The sequence below is a fragment of the Hemitrygon akajei genome, unplaced genomic scaffold (assembly GCF_048418815.1).
Source record: "Hemitrygon akajei unplaced genomic scaffold, sHemAka1.3 Scf000219, whole genome shotgun sequence".
In the NCBI taxonomy this organism is placed as follows: domain Eukaryota; kingdom Metazoa; phylum Chordata; class Chondrichthyes; order Myliobatiformes; family Dasyatidae; genus Hemitrygon; species Hemitrygon akajei.
The window spans coordinates 239,073-253,088 of NW_027332102.1; positions in this window are offsets into that span (position 1 = coordinate 239,073).

A 14,016-nucleotide genomic window follows, 5' to 3' on the forward strand; every position below is an offset into this window, starting at 1 on the left:
ACCTGGACTATATCCCTTGCGGCATCGGGGAATCATCTATCATAATTTTTTCCAAATTTCCAGAGCATCCTCTTTCTTAGCGTCGGCATGTTCTAGCATATCTGCCTTTTGCCACTGTGTTCACATTGATCAATGTATTCAGTGAGGAGCTTCACCGCCTCTTTGGACTCCAGACACAAGTTTTCCTCTTTTACCTCCGATCTGCCCACACTCTCTCCAGTCTCCTCCTGTTCTTCACAGTGCAACTCGTCAAGGATTTCTCAAATCCCCCTATAAGTCTTTTAAGTCCATTGTTAAATTCCTTCCTGTCAACATTGTGACTCGCTGTAGCCTTACCTGATCCTTTCTTCCTTTTCTATAAGTATCGTTCTTTCTTCCTCTTGATGTGTTGTTCCAACTTTTTTGTCTCCCAGGGTTACTTTACGCTGTCATCCTTTCCCTGCGTCACTGAGACAAGCCTATACTGAACCCTGTGTAAGTGCTCCCTAAACAATCCCCACATATCTTTTGCGCAATACCCCGAGAGCATCATTTCCCAATGTACGTTCCTAAGCTCCTGCCAGATAGCTCCACACATCACTGACCCCCAATTAAATAGATCCCATGATCCCTGTTCCTAACTCTGCGCAAGGTAAATGTCGGGAAGTTCTCCCTGTTGTTCTGAAATGCAGACCCGCGGAAAGATCTGTCACCTGACCCGTTTCCTTTTCTAATATTAGATCTGGTACGGAAAGTTCGCCAGTCAGCCTTTCTTCTTATAGTGACATGAATCCTTCCTGAACTCAACTGTGAATTTATGCCATTCCTAAACATTTTACCTTGGGTAGGTGCCAAAGACTATTAGGGAAGTTGCAGTTGCCCATGCCAATAATGGCTCATGTCCAGTTTCCGCTTCCCGGTCGGTTCCTCACTGTTCCCGTTGTGGTTTTTTTTTTGTTAATCTTGTGGGCGGCTGTACAGAATACTCCAAGTGGGGAGATCGCGCCCATTTCAAAAGGGAGAACAGAAACAGTGTTCGTCTCCCAGTCTATTAACAAACGAAAGCTCCACGTTGTCCTCCCTTTCTGCAGCTGCGATACCATCCCTGGTTTCCCGACGCACTCCCTTTACGCTCTGTTACCCGACCCTGTCCATTTTGAAACATGTAAAACCCAGAAATTCCTGAATCCATCTCTGTCCTTGTGATAGTTTGGAACATACTTCAACCTAAGTGACAATCACGCCAGGTGCATTGAACGTTTATATTGCTACCTATCTGAACTGTATGAAGCAAACAATCTTCCGCCAATTTTGCAATTTCCGGATGAGCAGGCATGTGACTATTTGAATTTATGAGATATTTACCAAATCTGTTCATTGTAAAACGACTTTATTTGAAAACTCCGCTGAATTTTCATTAGACACGGGCGTTATCTACACACATGGCCATTTAATGTAAACACATACTTCATTCCATTCCTTAGCTCCTCTCTGAATTTCCTCTGTGTCAGTGTATAGATACAAGTATTGGTGCACATGCTGAGAAATTGTAACATGAACCCAAATTGCTGTAGGATGTATACCGGGGAACTCAAATATCTGTCCTGGTAAAAATAGTTTTGCGTTTGCCATTTCAGGGAATGGGCTACATAGGGCATCCAAAATAATATGAAATTAGCTGATATAGAAAACAGCAAAATCATCGATTTTCTGCGTTTTTCCACCTCGGCATCTTTGTGATTGTCGCTGCTATGCCGAAGCCTTCTGCGGACTCTATTTGCCACAACGATATGTCTTACGGTTAACCCGTTAAACACCAGGATTAAGCCGATTGGTAGCAGTGGTGTTAAAATGCTCTGCAGTAATGTGTACCCTCTCCATACGGGTGAAGTAGCGTATTCATGTGTGCGGATGCACCGCCACGGCGTGTTGTCAATGATGACGTAAGGTTCAAGGGCAAAGTAAAACGGGACGCATTTCCCGCAGCTCACTATAACCACGGTCACGATAACAACCGTTGCTGTTCTCTCTGTGCAGTATCGCTCCCGCAACTTTCGGCAACATATTGCGATGAAGCGATCGAAGGTAAAACTGACCGTAAACCAAACAGAACAGTCCGTCGTTACTACCCGAAATACAAGTGTCAGTGCGCATACAGGAGTGATGAGCAGGGTTCTGGAATAAATGTAGATATTGTTGGTCTGCTCCACTAAAGCAACAACGATAACCACCATCAGATCCGCTGTTGCCATTCCAACCAGGTAACGGGTGATGCATTTGGAGACTCCGCATTTTCCCCGAGATAGAATCACAATCGCCGTTAAATTAACTGCAAGAAATTTGGAAACATAGTAGAAATATCGTCAGTTCCTTGAATGTCCCCATTTTACCGATGCTATGCAGGGTATGGTCTGTTTGGAAGTGGAAAGTGGAAATCCAGTGCGTGTGGTACCCGTCGCTGCACTCCGGCTGGAGGACAATGACGGATGTGAGTGTCAGTAGATTGGAGACCTTCCCACAGTTTAGAGCGAGGCATCCGAGTTCAATGACTCACGGACCGGTGAACGGAAGATTGTAAACAACATCATTTCCATTATTAGGGGAGAAACATTTGAAGGGATTGTTTGTAGCGGTGAGAAAGTGGAATCAAAAGATGCAAAACACAATTTATCATTTACTGACTTATGTAAGGACGCATCTACGTGTCGAAAATAGACTGGACCGTCATTTAAACAAGCTGCCACATTGTCATAAGGTGGAAGTGTCTGCACTGATAGAGACTCGGACCCAGAAAAGCAGAGACCGGCATCACTTCCGAAAGTCTAGCGAGGTGAAATTATGAAACAATGTCAATATCGGCTCGAACCTAATTAACAAAAGAAAAATCACTTCAATCAAAGTACGAAAATAAAAATATAACAATGAGAAGCTGGAATCCTCCATTCTGGAAACACGTTTCAGCCGACGGCAACATCTGTGCTCAGTAACAGTGCGGACACCGCAGCAGAGTAACGACGGTACCATACATAAAGTAACCAGCTCCGGCATCTTACCGGGGACACCAACAGCTACAAGTGTGGGATAGAAAATGGCCGCAATGTTGTAAATCGTCGAATATCCCATATTCCGTCAGAAGCAGTGTTCAGTTGTGCGGAACGTTCCAGCTGCTCAGATGGACTGGTGATCGGTTTAGCAGACTTTTATTGAGGAGAGAGCAATTCCACTGAGGCAATTAGCGTGGCTATCACGTCAGGGACATCAGTGACAACCAACTGCACAAACACTTACGTTAAACTATTTTTACTCACTGTTCCCGTGTCATTTACTTGACTCCTCAATGGATCTTGCAATCTATTTACTTTAAAACAAAATATGATGTGAATTTTCCATTTTATTTTCCATGATACCTGGCTTCAGCTATTTAGATAGGATATTTGTTAAATCTGTGTTGCTTTTAAACTAGGCATTCATCTTGAAGTCGATTTATTTTGTAACATTTGACGGAGCACATTCGCTTCTGAAATTGAGGGAAGGCGTTTGTTCAGGCGGGTGAAATGGAGAACACTTCTTTGTTAAAGGGGAACATTCGCTCTTTCTTTTCGTTCGTTCGTTTCAGTCATTCCGGGCGGTTTGAGTGATGGGAATCACAGTGACAGCTGACATGTGTTAAAATAAAATACACTGCAAGTATTTCTGCAAACACTGTAAAAGATCCACAGCGATATTCCAGAGACCTGTGATCAAAATCCGTAGATTCCCAGGCTGTTTTATTATTTGCCAGGGAGTTGTATTTTCTTTCTCCTGATTTACTGTCAGGTATATTGCCTTTCAAGCGTCACTGTAAGTATATGCAGAACAGCGGATGTGGTGAAGCTCACCTGTCAATCACACTTCCTTCTGTTCCTGCAGTGCACCGCTCCGTGCCGATTATGGTTCTCGTACCAATGCGCGGCCCTCGGCTTATTGGAGAGAGTCTCATCACTCTGTTTCCATTGTGGAACCCTTACTAATGTGCGGCCCTCGGTTGACTCGAGAAAGTATCACATCTGCCTTCAAATTCACCCTTCCAAAGTGAATCGCTTCGTACTTTTCCGGGTTGAACTCCGTCTGTGACTTCTCAGCGCTGCTCTGTGTCCTGTCACCAAAATCCAGGGAGAAAACGCTTCATCCACAACTATCTTCTGCCTTCTGTGGGCGTCAGTCCCGAATCCACCAGCCAACTTTCGCTCAATACCAAACCTTCTGACGTTATGAATGGTCCTACCATGGCTAACCTTAACGCCATGTTAAAATCCATTCATATCAGATCAATTATCTCCCACTTTATTTCCAGAAGACCACGCAAAAAACACGTTCTCTCATCTGTTTCTCTCTTTTATTGACTCCGCCTTCGCTCGGGCAAGTGTAAAGACGTGAATTATCCTCATCCTCCGGGGGCAATCTGGAAGTGGTTACTCAACTCCTTCATCCACATCACCGTCGATTGCCTGAAATGTAAATCCAAGAGGATCATCTCATCTTGGTCCAGGACATCCCATTGGCAATATGTTTTCTGGAACTCAGCTACTAGATGACATTGACTATCTCCAATGGGTTTGTGTTGGTTAATATATCACCCCAACTCGTTTGGAGCGGTCTGGATTCAATACACTGATGGACTTGCTTTGTCAGCGACAACATATGTCCCTGCAAATCGCGGAGCTCTAAAGGGCCTTGGCTGATGCAGTGAGTTCCTAACCCTCTGTCCAATTTCCGACTCCCGCTGTTTTGTTCACCCCTCGAAATCAGCATTGCTTTGCTGTTAATTCCGTCCCTTATTATGGGCGGCATCATAATGAACCTCCTTAATAGAGCCAATTGATTGCTGCTTGCATTTGTCCTTTCCAATAACATCATACACGGTGTGTAACAAATCTAGTCAAAAGAGGGATTATAACCATTTCATTTTAGATAACATTGTCTTTAAAGTTATGTTCATCCGTTCAGCAAATGCACTCTACTGTGGTCGATAAGGGATACAAACTTGTGTTTTACCCCAAACAGTCTCAGATGTGGATGTTGCGGGGACCATGACTGATTCTGGAGAGCTTTGCAATCCCCAACGGGTAGAAACTCTGTCCAACAAAATCCTGTCTGTGACGTCAGCGGTTTTCATTATCTAGCTGGGGAAGCCTCTCTCCACTTGGTGAACGCATCCACTATCTCGGGGAGACAGTTCAGTCCTCCAGGTTATGGAGGTGAAGATCAAACAAAACAAACCTGCAAGTTAACACATGGTCCTTCTACGGGATGTGTCCTGAAACTGATTTTCTAGCCGATTTATCTGGGTTATCACTGGGCACAAATCAAACAATTCTTACAATAATGTACATCTGCTCGCAGTTTTGGCCACCAACACAGATTCTACAACTGTTCCATAGCTCTATCTGATCCATAATGCCCACAAATGTCACGGTGCCAATACATCGTCTGGTTTCATTCACAATCCCGCTCCTCAAATTTACCACTATCAAGTATAATCCAGATTTGTGCCTGTATCCAATCGAATTTTCCCAAACTCTTCAGAATCCTCTCCTGTTTGTACCTTTGCTCACTCCTGATCCTGTTGCAGTGTCATGACTAAGTCTATATGTGTACAGTTTGATGGTTTTTCTGTCATCCCTACCTCTACATCTGCACTCACTTTCATCACCCAAGTTGATTCCAGTTATGAATAACTCACCAGCCTTCCTGCTCCTTTCTGGGGATGCCTTTAAGTGAACCTCCACCTTTTTAATCGATCAGTGTTTTCTCTTGCCTTCTCAAATATTTACTTCGACAAGGGAGCTGCTGACAAAGGTTTGCCTTCTATTGGGATATAACCTCTAGATTCCCATAACGGTAAATATTTAGTCAAAGCACATGAGAATCCAGCGAATGAAGGGAGATCCATCGGGACAAACATCCGAGTTTAGTCTCATTCAGTATCGTGTTCAGCGCAGGAGTAGTGAGTCACAGGGCTTGTTCCCGTTCTCTGCTGTTCCATGATCCCAACATGTCCAGGTGATGTGTTCACATTGTAATATCAGTCTGTTCATCATCTTCTGTCCATTCACCTACTTTCATCTCGTTCTTCTGCACTGACGGGGGTAACATAGGACACAGTGTCTTGCATCACGGGAACAAGCTCTCCCGCCAGCCATGTCCCTGACGAGCTGTGCAGGGACGTAGTAGTGACAGCAAATTCTCAGAGTTCATCAGTCAACCTCCTGCTGCAATGCAGACCTTTAGATGATTCCAAATGTCAGACCTGAGCTTCCCTCGAATTCCTACTGACAAACTCTCAGTGCTGCACCGAACAACGTAGTTACAAATTTTCTCAATCAAAATGCATGGCATATTGCAGATGAGTCCGAAACTGTCATAAGGAAATCGAAATTATACTTAAATTATTTATGAGCGTGACATAACTCGAAGAAATTCACGGTTTGGTTCACATTGAGGAATATATGACAGAATCAGCAAATGTAAGAGTGCAGTGATACACGGTGAAGGCAGCAATTTAGAATTGCTCAGGGAAATGTATTCATATAAATAATGCTGGTACATGAAACAAGCTGCCTTAGTGGGTTTTATTTCGATCAATTTATTAAATTAATTACGCACTTATTTATTTAACATAATTCATATTTTTTTTTTTCATTCAACGTTTCAGAAGTTGTGTTGCCGAACCACAGAGGTTTACGGATCAGATGTTGCTCACTTGGCGCTGCGTGGTTTAGCAGCGAATAGCATGCAGAATTATGACGGGCCGAACGGTCTGTTTGCCATATGACCCTATGACGCTGAATGTGCTGCTCAACACAACCGTCATTATTCATCAGTTCACAGTCCCTCACAATTTTAACATAATCCAACTGTAGAAGACTCTTGTTCTAAGAATAGCTCAGTGAATACAGATTCTATTTTAAGAGTATTCAGTAGATTGGTGGAACAGTGGGAAAGAAGGAGAAAAAAACCCATCGGCTCACACTGAGTCAGATATTCACAGGTACGGGACTGAGACAACACCGGTAACGCTGGAGCAGACAGATACAGAACGAACCCCACACTTACATGATAGTAGAGACTGACAGATACAGAATGAAACCCACACTCTCACACTGTAGCACATACTGACAGATACAGACTGAAACCCACACTTTCACACTGTAGCAGAGACTGACAGATACAGAATGAAACCCACACTCTCACACTGTAATAGAGACTGACAGATACAGAATGAAACCCACACTCTCACACTGTAATAGAGACTGACAGATACTGAATGAAACCCACACTCTCACACTGTAACAGAGACTGACAGATACAGAATGAAACCCACACTCTCACACTGTAGCAGAGACTGACAAATACAAAATGAAACCCACACTCTCACACTGTAATAGAGACTGACAGATACAGAATGAAACCCACACTCTCACACTGTAATAGAGACTGACAGATACTGAATGAAACCCACACTCTCACACTGTAACAGAGACTGAGAGATACTGAATGAAACCCACACTCTCAGACTGTAACAGAGACTGGCCTGTAGGGAATAAAATTCACACACTCACACCGAACCAGAGAGTGACACCTACAGAACCCCACACTCCCAGTGTGTAGTAGGGACTGTTATCCACAAAATGAATCCGCCCCCCATTCTCACATTGCACCCGAGACAGGTGGGTACAGAATGAAGCACCCTTTTCACTTTATACCGGCGATAAGCAGGGGAAAATGAAACACACATCCTGATATTATCCATCTGAATGTCTCCCCTTTGTTGATTGTCTTTGCATTGCTGTCGTTCTATCTCACTAATTCTACATCTTATGTGAACTACATATCAACCATCTCTTCATTTTCAGCTTGAGACCTACTGAATCATGAATCCTTTGCTCTCTGGCAGCCTGGGCTATTGCTCTCTGCTCTCCCGGTTTACTGTTTGTGTGTCATTCTGCTATGAGTGTTCTTAGTTTCTACAACATGGTCCTGCGGCTGTTTCAATGTCGCTTCTGTTTCTTTTTTCATGCTGACTCAACCACACAGTGCATTCTTAAACGCGTTTGGAGTGGGAAGGGAAAGTCATGGGCAGTGAGATCGGCAAAGGATTTCATACATGCGACGGCGTTTACTTGCCTGTGTGTTGGGGATGGGGAGGGAGAGAGGGAGCGTGTCTGCATTTAGGTTTGTGTGTGTGAGAGAGAGGGAACGTTCTGGGTTTATGTTTCTGTGCTTGTTTATATGTGTATGTGAGAGGGATAGTATCTGTGCGTGTGTGAATGTGTGCGCGTGAGAGAGAGAGAGAGTGAGTGAGTAGGACAGAGTGCGAGAGAGAGAGAGAGAGAGAGAGAGAGAGAGAGAGAGAGAGAGAGAGAGAGAGAGAGAGAGAGAGAGAGAGAGAGAGAGAGAGAGAGAGAGAGAGAGAGAGAGAGAGAGAGAGAGAGTGCTAATAATGGTTTCTAACATGGTTTTATGCGATGGTGTGACCTTATTTGGTCGTGCTGCATTTATTTATTCAAAGGCATTGAGGAAGTAATGCCAAAGTCACGGGTGTTCTTATGTTAAACCATGACATGAAATTGGAATGGAATCTATACACGGCAGAAGGTATTTTGTTAACTCATGTCGGTATTCTCACCAGAGACAAACGTGTTGATGGTTGTGCCCGTAACCCACGGGACAGTGAATGACAGCCTTATCAGCACATTATATTCCTACACCACAGTATTTCAGCATCAAACTGTTCCTCAGGTGGATTAACAGCGGCTTTTCCGTCACTTTACCCTTACAAATCCACAGCTCTAGTAAGAAATTTTATACATATAAATTACATGAAGTACACTCACACAGACACACACACACGCACTCACTCACGCACACACACACACACACACACACACACACACACACACACATACCCACTCACACACACAGACACACACACACAAACACACACACACACACACACACACACACACACACACACACACACACACACACACACACATACACACACACACACTCACACATTTTCTTGGGCTGTCCATCAATTTTCTTTTTTTAATACTTTATTTACAATTTTCAGTTTTACAAAGACAAAAGATATTGAAGACGTACAAAACAATACAAAGGAAATGCAGCTCCAGGTGGAGCACAGACACAACAAATCAAAAGCAAGAACAAAAAGGCTGCCAGACAATTTACAAGATTACATAAATATACTTTCAAAAAAAAGTTGAAAGAATAGTGGTATCACGGAAGCAATGTGAAATAAAATGAGTAAAGGAATCCGGTTAGGCACCACACCCACTCATGGGACTAGACAGGTCAAGGTCACAATGTATATGAGGTAATATGACACCGAGCCAAGAAAAGTCCCCTTATTCTCTCAAATATATTCCGTGTATTGGGGTTGTGCAGATGCACAAGTTCAATCTTCCAAATTCACATTTTTTCGCTGTCTCCAAGTTAGACACAACGTTAAGGAAAAGTGCCCACACTTCGAGACTATTTCCACCACACATCCCCTATTTCTAAAACCTCTTGCTCCCTCCAGACTCCAAACAGTTAATATCAAAATTTGTGAATTGTTTTACTCCTTTGGTTTCTACAGATTTTATCAGGGAAGCCTGGGCTAGGGACTTGAACTCAGAGATATCAGCTGAACTTTGGGAGGAGGCAATGTCCCGGGTTCACGGTTGTTCTATTAACGCTGCAGGTTAATCCAGCACAAGGTGATGCATAGATTGCATTATTCAAAAACAAAACTGAATCGCATCTTCCCATCTGTGTCTCCTGATTGCGACAAGGGCCGCTCTGCCGAGGGCTCACGAGCACATCTTTTCTGGTTTTGCCCTACATTATACAACTTTTGCACTGCAATGTTTGAGTGGCTCTCAAAAGCCTCTTGTAGAGACATTCAGCCGAATCACGACCTCGCCATCTTTGGATGCTCTGCACTGACTCTTGAGTTGCCGCACGACATGCGGATTGCTCTGCATCTAGGAATGGTGGTGACTAAGAAACTTATTCTTCTGACCTGGAAGTCTACTACTCCACCCACCTTTGCACACTGGCTCAAGGAGATGTCCATCGATTTTCGATGTTGACTGAGGCCTTCGCAAGTTTGTATGGGAGACCGGCAGTTGCTCATGCTGCAAGTCTCCCCTCTTCACGCCACCGATGTTGTCGAAGGGAAGGGCATTAGGACCCATACAGCTTGGCACCGGTGTCGTCACAGAGCAATGTCTACTACTCCACCCACCTTTGCACACTGGCTCAAGGAGATGTTGTCTAATGTACAAATGGAAAGACTGCGCATGCTCAAACCCAGTACATAGAATATATTTGAGAGAATAAGGGGTCCTTTCTTGGCTCAGTGCCATATTACCTCACATACATGGTGACCTTGACCTGTCTAGTCTCATGAGTGGGTGTGGTGTCGAACCGGATTCCTTCACTCATTTTATTTCACATTGCTTCCGTGATACCACTATTGTGTCAACATTTTTTGAAAGTCAATTTATGCAATTTTGTAAATTGTCTGGCAGCCTTTTTGTTTTTTTGTTTTTGATTTGTTTTATCTGTGCCCCGCCTGGAGCTACATCATCTTGGTATTGCTTAGTGTTTCTTCAATATATTTTGTCTTTGTAAAACTGAAAATTCTAAATAAAGTGTTTTTTTTAAAAAAACAGCAGCATTGCTCGATATTCAATGTGTTCTATACTTATTTTGTTTGTTTGGCGCAACCCTCGTTCGTTCCTAGCGCTAACATTTGGGATTATGTGTGTGGTTCTAGTCTACTCTATGTGATGCAGTCGAGAGGGTACCTGGTGTTTCAGCCTCCTTAACGAAATGAACAAAGTTGCAGAGGACAATGGATGAGGTTGGTACAGATCCTCGGGGAAGAGTGAGGGACATGAAGATCTGAAAATAGAGAGTTGTGTCCATCCATCAAGGGAGAATTTGGAGCGACACAGTTAATCAATGGACAACAGCTTCTTGACAGCAGAAGAGATGCTCGCTTGCCACGTGGACCCTCAGTGCCGAATAGTTTTCAACATGAGTGTCAGGGGAGAATCATGCACCTCCTCCAGCTTCTCCCTGAGCTCAGTCTGACAGACGAGGTAAAGAGCTCAGATGTTGCAGCACGTAGCACAGTTCATGGAAAATGAAGGTACCTGCAAACAATGTGGGACGACCGCTGCATGAACCACCCTGTTTCAGAGAGCCATCGCCCCATACAGGGCCCATGACAGGATGAAATTTCCCGAGGCGACCAGCAGTAAAATGAGGGATTACCTGGGGCTCCGCATCTCCGGGTCTCTGAACTCTGATCATTGTGGGGATCTCGGATGTCGCCGCGGACTCTACTGGCCACTAAGTTATTCGTGATAGTAAAGGCATTAGACAGGTTAAACAGCGAGAAATGGGATAACAGTTCAAAAGACGTAAAGAAAGGCATCGATTACTGTCCAGAATAGTGAACCCAGTAACTCCCACCTTTGCATGCAAGGCCACACTGTGTTATACATATATCTTGGACCATGAAGAACCGGAACACGTTATTTAGTGAAGACACACAGTTCAGAACCACAGTCGCCGCTCTCCCAGTGCAATACTTCACGTTTGGATCCTGAAACCAAATGGTCACAAATCGATCAGAGGTGAAAGCGACGGTGAAGCAAACAGAATAACCTGTGGCGGCCTGCAGTGAAAGGACGTGTATTCTACACAGAGAAGCCTTCGGAATTTCCAGCAATATAACGCTGAAGAAAATGACCGCTCGGCCTGTCACTGACATGGCCGACTGATGACGGGTGACAGTTTTAGAGATTGTAGTCTTACCCCGCGATAGAAAGGCAATCGTCAGCAGTACACCGTGAAAAGCACAATTACAGAAATTATACATAAAACTGAGAGCATGTCTGTGCCAACGTTTGTTTCATCGTACCCAATATATCAGCTTCTATCATCATCTTCGGCAGCGCTTTCTCTCCACCTACCTCTCCTTGTATGGAAATACTATAACCACACACCCGCTATATTTTCACCCTCGTATTAGTAATTTCATCAGGGGAACAAAAGGCACAAGCGGTTGAGTCTACCTATGCCTGGTACAATCGCGCATAACTCTATAATGTAACCTCTCATCCTGCAAAGAGATAAACCCAGGCTCTCTCCAGAGCTTTGCAAACCAGAACGAATCGGCTTTTGCTTCGCAGCAGCAACGTATCTACCCAGATCAACAGCTCTTTTTTTCCACCATTGCATCATTGAATAATCAATCTCAAGCGTTTAAACTTATCCATACAGAGATATGAAAAGTATTCGCCCCCTTGGAAGTTTCAATGTTTTATTGTTGTACAGCACCACATCGCAATGGATTTAATTTGGACTTGTTAACACTGATGAACAGAAAAAGTCTCGTCATGTCAAAGTGCAAACAGATCTCTACAACGTGATCTAAATTAATTACAAATATAAAACACAAAATAATTGTTTGCGTGAGTATTCGCTCCCGTTAAAACGGCACACCGTATCATGACTGCTGCAGCCAGTTAGTTTCAGAACTGAAATAATTAGTTTACTGGCGATCGCCTCTGTGCAGTCAACGTGTTTCAATCTATTGCACTAAAGATACGCCTGTGATGATAAAACTACATCATGAAGCCAAAAGAACACTCCAAGCACCTCCGCGAAAAGGTTATTGAACAGCACAAGTCCGGAGATGGATATAAGAAAATTTCCAAGTCACTGAATATCCCTTAGAGGAGAGTTAAATCAATCATCAGGAAGTGGAAGGAATCTGGCACAATTCTAAACCCCCTTGAGCAGGCATTCCTCAAAAACTGAGTGATCTGTGCAAGAACGGTACTATTGAAGGAAGACCGCGAGGGACTTCTGACAACTCTGGACGACGTACAAGCTTCAATGGCTGAGATGGCAGAGGGTACCCATACAACAAATGTTGACTGGGTGTTTCACCAGTCGCAGCTTTATGGGAGATTGGCAAAGAGAAAGACACTGTTGAAAAGAAAACTCACCTGAAATCTCAGCCATAGCTGCCACAAGACATGTCGGACACTAAAGTCTGGGATCAGACAGACTCAGGTATGGAGAGAGGAACTCAAGGGTAAGAGGGAGAAGAGGGAGACTCCAGTGCGCAAGTGATCAGAGAAGGGCTGGGAGAAGCGACATTGGGGCGGAAAGACACTGGGGAACGAGAGCGTGACTGGGGTAGGAGAAAGAGAGCGTGGTAGGGAGAGACTGGGGTGAAAGAGGGGTCGTGGGGTTCCCGAAGAGAGGGAGAGAGGGTAAAAGAGACTGGGAGAGAGGAAGACAGGAGGAGAGACGGGGAAAATAACAGGTTAGGGATCACAGGAGAGTTAGTGACACTGGAGGGAGAGGGAGACACGGGGAGATAGAAAGGGTGAGAGAGACTGGGGGAGAGACTGGAGAATGAAAGAGACAGGAGGTGAAACAGGCACTGAGGTAAGAGAGGGACTGAGGCGTAAGAGGCAGATTGTGGAAAGAGAAACTGGGCTGGGAAAAGCGGAGAGAGAGTATACCGCTGCTATACCGCTAGTAGTGTCTTCTACAGTGAAGACAGATGCAAAACACTTATTCAATTCGCTCGCCTCTTTCCTGTCCTGCTATTGCTACTTCTCCAGCATCGTTATCAAGCGGTCTGATGTCCAATATCGCGTCTCGTTTATCTTTCATATAGCTGAAGAAACTTCTGGTATCCCCTTCAAATTGTGGGCTAGCTTACTGTCGTATTCCATCATTTCGAAGTCATCATACCTTAATTACTTCGTTAGTTGCCTTCTACTTTCAACGAGATTACCATTACTTTATCACTTTTCTTCTATAAGTTTCTTCTGAGTTTTATGTTGGCTTTGACTTTGCATAATAGCCATGGTTGTGTCATATTACCTTTAGAATACTTCTTCCCTTTTTTGATGTACATATCATTCGCGTTCCCAAATGCTTCCAGAAAACCCA